The 15236-nt window shown below is 47.0% G+C and overlaps 1 protein-coding gene and 1 long non-coding RNA gene across 3 annotated transcripts in view; both read left to right on the forward strand.

Annotated features, from left to right (window-relative positions):
• The first annotated feature begins 7953 nt into the window (after positions 1-7953).
• Positions 7954-12837, forward strand: LOC142590217 (uncharacterized). Its single transcript, XR_012830055.1, has 3 exons — positions 7954-8156; positions 9348-9414; positions 9765-12837. It is a non-coding gene; the product is annotated as an uncharacterized LOC142590217 (long non-coding RNA).
• A 587-nt stretch (positions 12838-13424) lies between these two features.
• Positions 13425-15236, forward strand: part of LOC142590218 (uncharacterized) — a 55269-nt gene continuing 53457 nt past the window's right edge. Inside the window, exon 1 of one of the 2 annotated variants that reach the window (XM_075702138.1) lies at positions 13425-13847. The gene's annotated coding sequence lies outside the window, so the exon portion shown is untranslated. The remainder of the gene's footprint in view (positions 13848-15236) is intronic. The other variant, XM_075702139.1, reaches the window with a different exon arrangement.

Below are 15236 nucleotides of genomic sequence, written 5' to 3' on the forward strand. Positions count from 1 at the left end.
ACACCTGTGGTCGCCATTCTTCTCTCGACGATGATAGTGCACCGCCTTCGTTTTTGTGACATCGTTGCGTATAACTCTCACACTGTGCAAGCACTGGATTTGTTGGCATAGCTTCTGAACGATGCAGTGCGTGAGCGTAAAACATTGCATGGCAATAAAGTTTTGACCTTTGTTGTGGGTCGACATAACCCTTCCATGAGATTTTATACGTTGCGTAGCATGAAAGTAAACAATATAGTAGACATCACCGTTATTCATAAAGCATTTAATTAAGCGCTTCTTTTCACATCGATTCCGAGGTGTCCGTTGGATCTGCATACTTTTTTTATAGATCAGGTTACAAGGGGCTTTGTTTTATCTTTGCACTGACAGCGCAAGGAAGCCGAATAAGGAGCAGGAAATGACAAGAAAAGCGTTAACTTCAAAGTTTATTCCCGACGCAAAGCCCTTGTTTTTTTCGTTTGAAGCTAGGGCCTGTCCTTTCCTTTGTATAAGCTAGCCCAAATTTTAGTTTTTGTTTTGTTCAGTGCGTGTTCCTCTTTTATCTTTATTATATGTAAATATATGCGAGAAAGGAATGCCCAGAACCACTTAAAGTCACTAATGTCTGTTAAATGTTATGTATTTCGAGCAAATGTTTACACTGCTAGTTAGACGTAGTAGTTCTGCGGAAACCCGCAAGGTGGAGAGAAGTAATGAATAAAGGGAAAATCAGACATCCACCCGTTTGTAGCAATTGCTACAAAGGAAACCCATACGGGTTCCTCGAAAGAAAAGCCTTATAGTTGAAGAAAAATTCGTCCTGGTCCGGGACTCGAACCCGGGACCACCGCCTTTCCGGGGCAGCCGGAAAGGCTTTTCTTTCGAGGAACCCGTATGGGTTTCCTTTGTAGCAATTGCTACAAACGGCTGGATGTCTGATTTTCCCTTCATTCATTACTTCTCTCCACCTTGCAGGTTTCCGCAGAACTACTACGTCAAACACTTGCCTATGCTTTGCGTTGTCGACAAATTCGACTTCGCCCTGCCATCTGCTAGCCGCCTGGTTAGCTCAGACGGTAGAGCGGCTGCCCCGGAAAGGCGGTGGTCCCGGGTTCGAGTCCCGGACCAGGACGGATTTTTCTTCAACTATGAGGCTTTTCTTTCGAGGAACCCGTATGGGTTTCCTTTGTAGCAACTGCTACAAACGGGTGGATGTCTGATTTTCCCTTTATTCTTCACTGCTAGTTTCTGCATGCTAAGCATTTCCTACTACTTTCACGCATAAAAGCAATACTAACTAACGAAGGGCGCAGTTGTCACACTCTTCCCCAACAAGCACAAGTGACGTCACCGTTTTGGCTTTAAAATCATGCCAGCATGAAGCGACCGTCCTTATCACTCCCCAATCTCGCCTACTTGGTGCTTGCCCTCGAGGACAGGCACGTTGTATATGGGCATCAACTAAGGGCGTAACAGTTGCGCTCTTCGGCCGTTATGCTTCGGTTTTCTGGGAGAAAGTGGTGACAATTTATTGCAACGAATAAATTAGCAGCGTCGAATTTTACGTGCCTCGAAGCTGTTATCAAATTCTGGAAGGATGTGCTTCAAGTTTTGTATTGAGATCAATCATGTGGCTCTCCAGGGCAAAAAAGAAAGATACAGTGCGGCACGTGAAGATGTTCCTCAAGCTTCCACCATGCTCCAGCTGGTAAATGTGTTCCCCTGGTGTACAAGAAGAGAAGATACACGGGCTTGTCGCTTTAGTATATCTCACCGTACTGACGGCAAATCTCAAAGCTACCAGGCTGCGGAAATGTTGCACAGTGAAGTCATAGAGAGCTGTGTATTGACCCCTTTGCTTTTGTGTATTGCGATTTTTCGTGATGTACAGTGAAGCATGCTATTGGGTTCATGTTCCAGTGGGGACAAAAACTTATTATACGATATCTTATAAAGGATACCTTTAGAAAGTAATACAACGATATAAGATGCTATTGTTGTTGCTATAAACCATATATAAGATACATTACAACGACAACAGAAATAAACATGCGACGGTTTCGAAAATAGAACAGTTTCGTCGCTTGTGCGCATGGGTTATATTTTGCGGACGACGAAGTTACTGTGCTCGGTTGCTGGTTTTCTTCTGGTGCTGCAGTTTTTCTCTATTTACCTTATTTTCGTGCATCAGTAACAGGCAACGACGTTTGTGCTGAACCCTGCAGTCTTCTACTCTGCTGGGAGATCCTCCCCGCGGAGCTTGCCATGGAAGATATGGTCTTGGACACGTCCGGCTTTCAGCATAGACCGCCCGCGGCTCGGAAGCGGCTCAGTTCGGCAGTAGGATCCGACGCTACTGATTCCGAGCTTTCTGACTCAAGATCTGAAGATTCAGATGCTTTCATACCTGTCAAGCACCGCCGCCCACGACGGACGTCACCGGCATCGTCCTCAAGTGAAGGGACTGTCATATACAACACCATCAAGACTACAACAGTAGCTTTCATTCCCGTCGACGCGATGGTAAGCCTGAATGCTATCTCTCGACAGAAACTTAATGATTTCTTCTTCAAACTTGCCCCTGGACTAATCCAAGAGGTTCGCGTGAACCCCTGGAAAAATGTCATTGCTGTTGACACAACTGATGACAAGATGGTGCAAACTCTACTTGGTTTGTCTGAAATATGTGGGGTCCACACACGTCCCTACATACCACAGGGTACTAATATAGCAGCTGGTGTCGTATCTGATGTGGACTTGGATCTCAAAGACGACGTTTTTAAGAACATGATCGTTTGCACGCCACCATGCAAAATAATTAGCGTTCGAAGGCTAGGCTCGTCAAAGTGTATGAAGATACTTTTCGCCTCTGGAAAGCTGCCTAGTCATATAAAGGCTGGACTTGTGCGCTATCCTGTTCGACCTTTCGTACCACGGCCTTTGCAATGCCATAAATGTTTTAAGATTGGTCATGTTCAGGGCTTTTGCACCAGAGATTTGGTCTGTGCCAAATGCGGTGGGAATCACCATGTAGATTCCTGTGAAAGTCAGGCATATCGGTGCCCTAACTGTAATGGTGAACATTTGGCAACAGATAAAGGATGTCCCTCATTGAAGAATGAACTAAAGGCACTAAAAGAGAAAGCCAAAAAGAAGGCAGCAGGAGATGAAAGCTCCCGTCGCCGTAGTGCTGCCCCAGCGACTGGAAAGGCAGCGCGTTCAAAGAGTGACAAAGACACAACGCATCGGAAAGTAGGGGGGCGGAACTTCTGCCTCTCAGACACATCGTGGCCAGCGCTTCCATCGAAACCGTCGGAACAAGTATCTACAAAGACTTCGACCACGGTGGAAAGCACTGCAAACACAATACCTAAACCGGTATCAGCCAACGACGATGTGCAACTTGTCAATCTTCTAAAGATGCTTGTCAGCGTCATCAGATCTCTAATCGCCGGTCGCCAGACACCAGCAGCGTCAGCAGCAGAGCAACTTTTGGAGGCACTCGTTCCTGTCCTCGACGGCCTTCGCTAGACGTTTTACCGGAAACAATTCCAACAGTTGTCAGCAGCCTCGCCCCTTTGTGCTGCAATGGAATGTCAGGTCGATGCGACCGCGGCACGCGGATTTAGTCCTTCGACTCATCGCTATGAAGACTCCACCAGACGTTATAGCGCTTCAGGAAACTAACGTAAGGAGAGACGAATATCGATTGCCAGGCTTCGTGGGTGTCCACAGTAACACTCGATGCGCGGAACCAGCTTGTGGCTCTTTCCAGTGCGTGGAGGAGGCGCATACGCGCAATGCTTCAAAAGCATCAGTGTACGTTCGTGCTGACTTGGACTTCGCGGTTATTGACACAGACGGCATCTGTGACGATGAGTTTGAGTGTGTAGCTGTTACTGTGAGCCTCAGAGGTGTGTGTACGACGGTGGCAAGCATATACAACAGGCCTACACGTTCTTCCGATACCTCGCTACTTGAGAGCTTATTGTCTCGGTGTGGGGCATCGTTTGTGTTATGCGGAGATTTTAATGCCCACCATCCACGATGGTGTAGCCGTCCCCAAGACAATCGTGGGACAGAGATTAACGAGATCATTATCAAGAATGATCTCCAATTACTGAATGACGGTTCACCTACATTTATAGGTAGAGGAAAGGAGCATTCCACTATAGACCTTGCGATATCAACGAGAGATGTGTGCTTAGCCTGGTCATGTGAACCCGACCCGTGGGGCTCAGATCACCTTCCCATTTGGTTAACACCAACACATACTGCGGGTCGCCAGGATGTCGTTTATACAGTGACTAACTGGGACAAGTTCCGACAGCTGATCTCTGAGGCACCATCTCAAGACAGCCTATTTAAACTTATGAGTGAGTGCTTACGGAAAGCTACAGTACAACGACGACGGAGTATCGGCAAACCAAATCCCGATCTAAAGTTTTTGCGGCTCCGCGCATGTCGACGGCGCGCTTATAGACGGGCACAGCGCTCTAAACGACGCACCGACTGGACTATATACAATCGCATTGATGCAGCCATACGGCGGCATACAAAACAGCTTCGTCGAAAGAGCTGGGAAGCTTTGTGTAGTTCGTTGCACACTGGAAGTGGTTTTGGAAATGTATGGCGCATACTGAAGGCTCTCCGCACTCCTCAAATCTGCAAGAATCCTACGGCTGCATTGAGCATAGCGACTAACCAGTCACCAAAAGTAATAGCGGAGGCATTCGCAGACATTTTCGTCTCTTCTGCATCCAGTGACACCACAATTAGCGACCTTCGTTCTTTGACAAGTCACAGCACCATAACCGCTTGCTACGGTCCAGCCTGCCAGATGGATGAGGCGGATTTCACTCTTGAGGAGCTGCGACACGCGCTGAGCCTCTCCAAACGCCGCACTGCTCCAGGCGAAGATGGTGTGACGTACCAAGCATTGCGGAACGTTGATAAGAGTTTCCATGACCGTATATTGGACGAGTATAATGAAGTATGGAGAGCCGGTGTAATCCCTGCTGAATGGAAATCGTCCGTGGTAATACCAATTTTAAAGCCCGGGCGTCCTGCAAGGCACCTAAAGTCCTACCGACCAATATCCCTAACTTCAAATGTCATCAAGTTAATGGAGCGAATGGTCTTGTTTCGTTTAGATGTCAGGCTAGAGGAGCTGAATTTTTTCCCTGATGTCATGAGTGGCTTTCGGCGCTGCCGTTCGGCTCTGGACAGCATATCAGACCTTGTCTCAGCACTCGAATTTGCTAAAGAAAACAAGCACTCTGCCTACATGCTCTTCCTAGACATACAGCAAGCTTTCGATTCAGTTCCGCATAAGGCGATTATTTTCGCTCTTGCAACCGCGGGAATTTCGGGTCGTCTGCTACAATTTGTGCATAATTTTCTATCGGAGCGCCGTATGAAAGTGCGTATCGGAGGAGTAACTAGTGAATACCGAAATGTGAAGTGCGGTGTGCCACAGGGCAGCGTATTATCGCCGCTTTTGTTTAACACCGTACTCGCCGCTCTTCCAAGTCGTTTGCCTCGGGACACTGATTTCCCTGTGAGCATAGCTGTCTACGCAGATGACATTGCTCTGTGGATAAGCGGCCCTTCGCACCTTGGTCCGCGGCTTCGTGCAAGCTTGCAAAGAGCTCTCAACGCTACTTCGGAGTATTTGGGTGAAGTTGGCCTGCTCATATCACCTGCTAAGTCGGCTGCGATAGCATATCACCCTAAACAACGCGCTCGTCGAACGATGAGCCGACTGTATCTTGACGAAACGCCTATAAACTGGGTGCGACAACACCGTTATTTGGGGTTAATTGTGGATGATCGCATCTCTTGGCGTCCTGCCGTTAAATCTGTACGACGCAAATCGCACTCCCTCCTTAAGTATGTGGCCGCCTTGACTGCTCGAGGTGCTGGCTGCGACCAAACAACGGCTCTTCAGGTGTACCAGTCATCTGTACTCTCAGGCATGCTGTACGCATTACCAATTTTGAACATACCACATAGTTTGATGTCCCAACTGGAGCGAGATCATCGCGTTGCCCTTCGACTAATGCTTGGATTACCTCGTGAGGCGCAATCTATTGCATTACTCACTGAAGCGCATCAGTTACCCCTGAGGCTGCAAGCAGATCAGAGAGCTCTGTATCATATTGAGCGTCTGCACCGCGCATCGAATGGTCAATCGCTCCTTGATCGTCTCATTAACCGCCCGTTATCTCGAATGGGAAAAATGGCGGCTTTATTTATGAATATCACTACCATTTCTGAACATGCTGCTTCAGATACGTCTCCGCCTCCAAAAGGTATCACGAAACACGTACTTCCCATTTACCTCACAATCCCTGACATGCACAAAAAGTCTGATATGGCTGTTTCGGCAATATTCCAATTGGCTCAGTCTCACATGTTCGAAAAGTTTCCAGATTACCTTCAAGTTTTCACAGATGCATCTGTACACAACGACGGTCAAGGCGCCTCTGCAGCTTTTTTCTGCCCTTCAACTAAAGTACGACGTATATTTCAAATACCTCATCCAGTTTCGTCAACAACTGCAGAACTAGCAGCGATTAATGTTGCATTGAAATACGTGCAAGAGGAGTTAACTACATCGAAAGTTGTCATCTTTACGGACTCCCGTGCTGCCCTTAGCAGGTTACAACGCAGTGCGCTTGATTGTCCACTTGTGCGCAGCATTACTGACTCTGCGAGCAAAATTACATCACGTGAGGTATCTGTCGTCGCTCAATGGATACCTTCACACGTAGGAATCGCCGGAAATGAAGAAGCTGATCGGCTCGCTTCAAGTTGCGCTCATAACAACTGTGACTGCCCAGAAATTCTGTGCAAGCTTGATGACGCTCGTCTCCTGATACGTCGCCACCTACTTAAGCAGCATCCAGATCAGCGTGTCGCAAATGGAACGTTCCCGCCCCGTGTTCGTGGTCGAGGCTTGCCTCGTCGCGCTAGAGCACAACTGCTCAAGCTGAGGGTTGGTTGCGTGAACGTGCACGAACGTTTATACAGACAAGGGCGTGTGGCAAGTCCATTCTGTGCGTCTTGTGGCTGCTACGAGACACTTCAGCACCTTATATTTGAGTGTCCCGCTTTCAGTGCGCAGCGCATGTCGCTAGTGAGAAACTATCACCTCCTTGGTCTGCGGTGTGCGACACTCGAGGAATGCTTATACCCCAGTGGTTGTGCATCTAAACGTGATCAGGCCCATCGCGCCCTACTAACCTTTCTGGAGCTAACTAACTTAAGTTCACGTTTGTAGCGTGAACGTTCAACATTCTGTAGTAGCGTGACCTTCAGTGACCGGCCCTACTGTGTGTGATCTGTACTGTGTCCTAACGCTTCTTCCTTCGAAGATGGGAAGTGGCGGGTTTAAACACCTTGTAGTGCATATTGTGAACCGACTACCACTGAAACGGTGATTGCGTGCAGCTATACTTGGCGTCTCATCGTGGAGCGCACAATTAGCCGCGTAGCAAACTAGCCATGGATGTGATTGATAATTGTGGAGGCTGTTCGATGCGGCGTCACTTTAATTCCGGCTGCAGAGTCGAAACTCGGCGGAACAACGAGCTAGTGTACTGTGTTCTACTTTAGTCTTTAGATTTGTCCTGTTGCTCTTCCTTTCCTCTTTCCTCCCTTCCTTCCTATCTTCCATTTCTGTGTTGCTGTCCCCTCCCTTCAGAAGAGTAGGCAGGCTTTGTGCCCCTTCCGGTGGCAGTTGCCAGCCTGCTCCTCGCCTTCCCTTTCCTGTTAACTGTATATATGTGTATATGTGTTCAAAACAAATAATAATAATAATAATATATTTTGCTGTGCCAAAGCAATGACGTAAACACAAAAACAAGAAGCTTCGTAAGGTTAAAAAAGTTATAAGATGAATCTTCACCGTCAACAATCAGCTCAACTTCGGAAAACTCCAAGCAGAAAGCCACTCAAGAGCGCCCCCTGAATGAAAACAGCGCCACCGCATTGCTACACATCCGCTTTTCTTTCCCTTCTCATTCTTCCTAGCTGTCCCCCTCCCCCTCTCTCAACTCCCAAAGAAATAAAGAGACAAAAAAAAGAAAGCGCTGACACCAAGCAACAGCTCATCGACGGCTGTGTCTGCCCTACCTCCGTTGCTGTTGACAACCGCACCGCCTTCGCAGGTTCGTTGGTGACGTTGCTTTTTTTTTCTTGTTTGCATTCTTTTTCTCCTCCCATTTCGATTGCTTGTTTCGTACCTGGAGAGTGTCCGGACGAAGGTGCGCGCGTCTATCGTACACACCCACGCACCACGCTAGATCCAGTTCACAGGACCCTGGCGAACTGGATCGATTTAATGCGACGTATAGCAGCACACAAGTTGTTTTCTTAGCGCTTTTGGGTGTCGGGGACGCGTGCTCCTGGAAACACACTAAAAGGACCGCTCTGCGGGAAAACACCGTTCAATGGGTTATGTCACGCGGTGAGTATTCGGCAACAAGTATCTGGGGGACCTCTGCACCTGCAGTGTGACGCTCTCCTAATCAACAGGTGAAGCCGCACTCGTTCTGCCATTATTGACGCCTCTGCCAGCTTTCTCAGCGCTGCTTAACCATTGGTGTGGTTGGTAAACGATAAGAAGAGGTACACTCTTATGCTCACTTAGTTATGCAATTGTCTATTCCTCGAATGAAAATGTGTTACGTGCATACCTTGCCCTATGACTGCACTCCTTCCCACGTATAGATCAAGGTAAGTAGAAAATTCACCACAAAATTAACATTTTTTTCCGGGGCTTCCATTTCTTTGAAAGCTTTTGCGGCCGGCTCCACATTTTGCATATCAAGACGGAGAAAGTCCTTAGCGAATCTAGACTTCTTGCATGCCTAGACCGAAAAAAAATTGAACTACATCGTGGTGACAACATCGCTATTGCGAATGCCTGCACGTCTAAACATATGAACTGTGTACTGTATGCTTCTTTGCTTGTTCATAAGCCTTCTATGCACATGACAACCACAATAACGCCGGTACTGTTGTTTTTATCCTCACACGACGATTGGTGCTTCATCTAGCCTTATTGCAATGCGACCTATTTCTATCTTTGTGAAACGTTGCCTGTAATGTATTTCTAATACAATTTGCTCATTTCTTGTCGCAAAAATGTTGGCCTGTGTAAACAGAGGCAGAAAACAGTCGCACCCATGTGCATTGATCTACGAACATTGTTCTTGCAGCTGCCAGCTTACAGCAGTCCGTTGCCATGAGGAACCTTACCTCAAACTAAAGAATTAAACGCAGTTCTTAGAGATACATGATTATGACCCTGATATAGTGCAAATGAAATGTTTAAGAAACGTGTTTGTCCACAACAGGTTACTGTTGCCTATTATGCTGCTTGGTGGCATGCCCTTCCCGCCATCTGGCTATCATATGTTATCCGTGAGTAGTCTCCACTCGTGCTCAGTAGCACATTTCTTTTTATCACAACACTCATATCTCCTCACTTCTTAACTTACTACGTTTGAGCTCCTTTTTGAGGTGTTTTTCGCATGCACAAGTAAACATGAAAAGGCATAAAAAAGTAAGCGTAAGAAAGCATGCGTTTTGAACGTAGTCATTGCGTCTCAGACGTCTTAACGACGTTTCTTTCTTGTTGTTGTTGTTGTTGTTACGAGTAAACTTAGTTTGGGGGCCGAGCCTGGCAATATAGTTGCGGCAGGCGACGGCCGACTTCTGCGGGTCGTGTTATTCGTCCGAAACTAATCTTGAGTTTGTTCAACTGGCCACAGGCACTGCGACAGACGGCCGGCACTTGCAAGTCCTCGAGTGCATGTCCCTGTCCTAAAAACAAATTTGTCTCGACTCGCTACCCTGGCTCGCCGCGGCCGTCATGGAGTTCTGCAGCTGTCGCAAGCGCGATGCCAGCAAACTTGAGAAACCCAACCGGTTTACTTCGAACGCTCAGCGAAAGACTAAAGAAGGCTCACGCAAAAGCGAAGCCGTCCCCAACGTTACTTCGAAGCATCAAGCAAATTCAAACGAAGCATGAAGCGAGATCAACGAAGGAAGGTTACACCACGAGTTTGTCATCCGCCTCCGCCAGACTTGGTGTGGCATCCGCGCCCGCGACCTTGGAAGAAAACGGAGCAGCGGCAACCGAAGCGAGCGTCGCGAGACGGACGAGTTCGACAAACTCGCCTGACTCGCCGGAGGAAAGTTTTCTCCAAACGACAGCTGTCCGCCGGGAACTACACTTTCAACGAGGGCTGCCCACAACGGGTCGCGGTGCCCACGCGCCGGCTCGCGTGTTTCAGCGCGAAGACGCGGTCAAGGCACAAGTAAACACAACGACAAGAGACGTCGTTCTCGACGGAAACGAGCACAAGGCCCCGACCGCTTCGGATGACACGGACGTCAAATGGGTGGCGAGTGTTTCGATGCTACGTTCCGTCGGAGGACGAGACGCCGGCGTTTTTTCGAGTGTTGGTGATTTCTCCACGCGGTCGCGCAGTCGTTTTCGGGAGCTCGTGGCTGCTGCAAATGCAAGCGCGACGGTGCAGGACGTTGCCGTTTCGACAGTTGGTGGCAGCATTCTAACTGAGAGCTCCGATACTTTTACAGGGCGGAACACGCAATCGTCCGCGATAGACACTGAAGTTTTATCAACGCGCGCGGCCACAGCGGAAGCAAGACTTGCAGCGGCTCAAACTCCACGTCCTGCTCAACTTCCCATTAGTTTCTATGCGACCTCTGTCAGAACTAAGCGTCAGTTATCTGACGCAATGGATGCGTTTTCTGCTGCAAAGCCACGATCAAGAAATAATAACGTCGAGCTCAAAGACATTCCAGAGACTGTTGAAATGTCAAACTTAGTTGCTCAAGTAGTTCTAGCTTCTCCAGGAAATGTAAACGTCAAGCTTTCGAGTGATGAGACTGCTTATAAAGACGGTAACGTAATGAACTCGGCAGAAGCATCGCCTACAACGCCATATGCAAATGCTTTGGATGATAGCATTTTGAATGAACCCAGTGAACGCCATTCTTTTGAACTAACAACACATGCTTACGGGGCAAGTACAACAAAAAAACTAGCAAGAAAATGCAAAGAGTGTTTCTTTGCACCTTCTGCCGGTCACGGAGCTTCTTCATCGGCAAAGACTCTGCATGAAATAATGAACTTTGCGAAATCACTAACGGAGACGAGCAATAGGACCCTTCTAACACTTAGCGATTTTGATAAAAGCACTGCTAAAATAATCACGACGGCTCTTTCCGCTGTGCCAAACACAACGAAATTTGAAGCGGAGCCAGTGAAAAAAATAAACTTCGGAAGCCCAGCAGCAGAAGATATCAATACAGAAACGAAATTTCCTGGTGCAGTTAAATTTTTGAGAGCAGCAAGCTACGTCGACTACGAGCATATCGCGGACGGTGACCGCACCGACGGTCAAGGTACGAGGCTGCTAGCCAGGCATCCGAGGGCGGCAGAAACATTCAGTACCATCATTACATCAACTACTAACTCTAGCCCTCCTCATACTGCTCTTGGCACAAGCACAGTGTCGAGACCTGCAAAACCACACAGTGAACAGCCAATTGCGAACGGAAATGGTCATATATTAACTCCTGTTCTTATAGAGCGCTCTGAAGCACAAACGACGAAGGGACAACCACTCGTAGGTTCCATGATATCGATGCTCCCTGAGGAAACTGAACATTTCAATTCGACTACCCAGCCACAGACAGCAGAAACTAGCCATCCTTCCACTTTACTAGGTAGCGCAGCACCTACCAGAACTCGCTTCACATATGAATCACGCACACCTCTGATAACCGAGCAAAACGCAGAGATACGCACTGTTACAGTCTCACCAGAAGTGACCACTCGAAGCATCCAAGTGCATAAAGAGATGAATATTGAGCTTTCCCAGTTACTGACATCCGGAGGTGACCAAGCGAGAGAGCTGTTTAAAACAAATTCCGAATCGGAAGTTTCTACGCTGCAAGCAACTCAGGCAGCATGGTCAACATCACGGCATCACACGACCGAGACGCAGGACAGTGACACCACTCAAGAAACATCGCCTGTAGACATGCACCCTAGCGGAACATCAGCCGATCGCAATCTAACGCTAGAAGAAACCACAACCTTAATGCCAATACCCACCGCATTGATAACAATGAGACTTTCCTCGCTCCCAGTCACATCGGAAGATGTACCATTTACCGAACGAGAAATGAGAGATGTAATCTCAACACATGCACAAAGTTTATATCCCATGATGACAACAATCGAGAACATGCTCCTCACCGTCGAATTAACGCCACCAACTCAAGACGCTGCCGCAGAAAGGACAACGCTATATACCACATTAGATTTGACGTCACAACAGACGGCTGCTGCCACTCTAGGCCAAAGGGAGGCTGTGACCGTCGACGTTCGGAGATCGTCTCCATCGCAGTCTTCGACGTCACAAGCAGGCGGTCTGCGGAACTATGGAATTGATCCCAAGGTAAGATTTCTGCATAACTTATCACAACTTCAACCTCAGATATCAAAACTAAAACTGCAGCATTGCCTCGGCCGTGGTATTGCCGATAACAAGCAGTCTAGAAAGATGTTTTCTAGAAACAAGCGGCTACCGCGTCCATTAAGTAAACAAAAGCCAGCATGATATCGCACTGAAGCTGCAATGCCTCAAAAGTGGGCAGTCCACGAAACAAGGCAAATGAACTGAGTCGGTAAAGACCTGGCATAAGTATTATTCTATGGCTGATGTTAGGGTTGATGCAATGTCGCAAGTGTTTTGTATAAGTTACGTTGTTTTCACAGTACACAAGATTGTGTCCGGCCATGTAACGTTCAAATGTAAATACACTGATAGTTCTGGCGACTGTCTGACTCCGCATCAACCACACTTAATTTCCTAATGATGTGTGGCCTTCTTGGGCCTGAAATATTGAAATAGTTACCAAGTCGCGCGAGAAGAAAACAATGTGTACCAGGTATATCATAACCTGTATGAAAACGGAGCGAGTATTAAAGTGGGCACAGTGAGAACTGACCAGAAATTAATAAACACATTGACAATTGATTGACTTTTGCATTTTAGGTCAAAAGAGTGTGTTCACCGCAACATGCTGAAAATTATAGCGAGTTGTAAACTCTTCTATGTGATGATGGCTTAATCTATTTGTTTTAAAATTTGTGTCAGATCGTACTAATTGTATGGTGTTAGATCGTACAATAACTTGAAAATGGAATTAAATAGGGAACCACTCGTGCAACGTTATTAGAACACCACTTGTTCCTACTGCGAAAAAAAGTTTTCCATCGCTAGATGCAATGTTATGTATCGTGAAACCTATAGAACATGAAGGCGAGAACTGTGCACTCAGTAGTCGCTTTCGCAATGGATACAATGCGTTGCCTGTTGTGAATCAGCGTTCTCGCGCGGACGTTTTTGTTGGTATACCATATGTATACATGTTCACATCACAGGTAACCCTTCATACTTGTAGTCATTCGTGCCTAAAAGCGAAGCACGGTATAACTTTCTTGGCAAATAACATGCAACCCTTCATACTTGTAGTCATTCATGCCTAGAAGCTAAGCTCGGTATAACTTGCTTGGCACATCACGACGCTGTAGGGAACAGGAAAGAGACAGCCGGAAGTTACGCCACATACCACGGAGCCACCGGAAGCTTACCCCAGCGTCAATGGCGTCCGCGTGCGCCTCGGACTGGACGCCGACTACGGCGCATGCGTGCGGGGCCGGGAGTGGCAGTTCCGGCAGCACATCCGGCGTCAGCTGAGTGTCTTGCTCAGAGTTCCTCTTCCGGGCGTTAGAAACGTCCGCGTGCTGCCCGGTGAGAGCCTGCAATATTTATGCTAAAACGAGACGTACAGCATCTTTTGTAGCGCTTCTTCTGCTGTTTTTCTTTTCGTTTGTTTGGCTATTTGTCGTTATGCACCTTAGTTCAAGAAGTTAATCGAAGCAAAGTGTGCCTAGCAGACTCGCTGCAATGGTGCACCAGTAATGCGCGTTCAAGTGACATCAATGCAGAATTTGTTATCATCATTACCAACATATTTAGGAGAAATCAAGAGAACGCAGCCTCCTCTCATAGATCGTCAATTTGCCCATGTCTTAAATTTACGAAACCTTACAGCTCTGTTTGGACTTCTGCAGCGGTCAGGCGCTAGTTTCCTCCACTGGCCCAAATTAAACGATTACATGTGCATGTTTAGTATGACAAACCATATTCAGTTATAACAGTCAACGAACAAGGAGAAGCTTCAGTCCGGTCCGAAGGTTTCCAAAAGGGGACTTGGTTTTGCCACGAATCTTCTACAAACGTAGTCTCTTAGAGGAAACTAGTGCTCCACACTGAATCTTCTATTGTTAGCCAACTATTCAAGACTCCATCTTCCTGAAGTTTTATTGTCTTGTCCAACTTCAGCACTAGTAACGAGTGATACCAAAGTGATGGTCTAGTGTCACAAATGCGAATTTGAAAGAAAAAATCCTATACTGCGTATTATTTCCATGCCTTTTTCTTCATTTACTCATGAAGATAAACCCGCACGGTAGAGTCACATATTTCTTTTTCTCTAAATATACGCAGATAGAACGTTCACCTTAAGTTACAGGTGGTTGTAGTTTGTGTCCAACAACCCTACAAACGAAATTCCCGCAGCAGTTACGCTTCCAATGTACCCTGCAGGTGATTCAATAACTTCGCTCCAGTTTACAAGGAAGGTTTAAAAAGCGATACATCGACCATGCTGCTCTTTTCACCATCCCCTTTGAAGTCCGTTCGATAACTTTCTTTTATACCGTGTGGCCCAGCTAACGTTAGCCAAGCTGTTCAACAGAAAAAAATGAGTTAAAAGACATGCTGCAAGATACAATGAGACCTGCGGTATTCGATTGTCAGGAATTTGACAACCGAAGACCGTAGGTGTTGAAATGGTATCTCACGGCGTGTTTTTTAAATATATTTGTAGTTGAAGTGCTTGGCTAACGTTAGCTTGGGCATCCTCTATATTAAAGGACAACAGAGCTTTAAAAATCTGCAGTCAATTCTGTCCTTCGCTGACCACATTTCCAAGCCCGTGATTCCCTAACATAACTTTCGATACTCGCATGCGTTTCCGTTCATTTTGAGGACAGTGCTAATCAGCACAAGACTCGGTAAGCAGCCTGAGATTAAGTCTAATAACATTCAGTTTTAAAACGATAAAAAAGCAGATAA

Source organism: Dermacentor variabilis, chromosome 8, assembly GCF_050947875.1.
Source record: "Dermacentor variabilis isolate Ectoservices chromosome 8, ASM5094787v1, whole genome shotgun sequence".
Lineage (NCBI taxonomy): Eukaryota > Metazoa > Arthropoda > Arachnida > Ixodida > Ixodidae > Dermacentor > Dermacentor variabilis.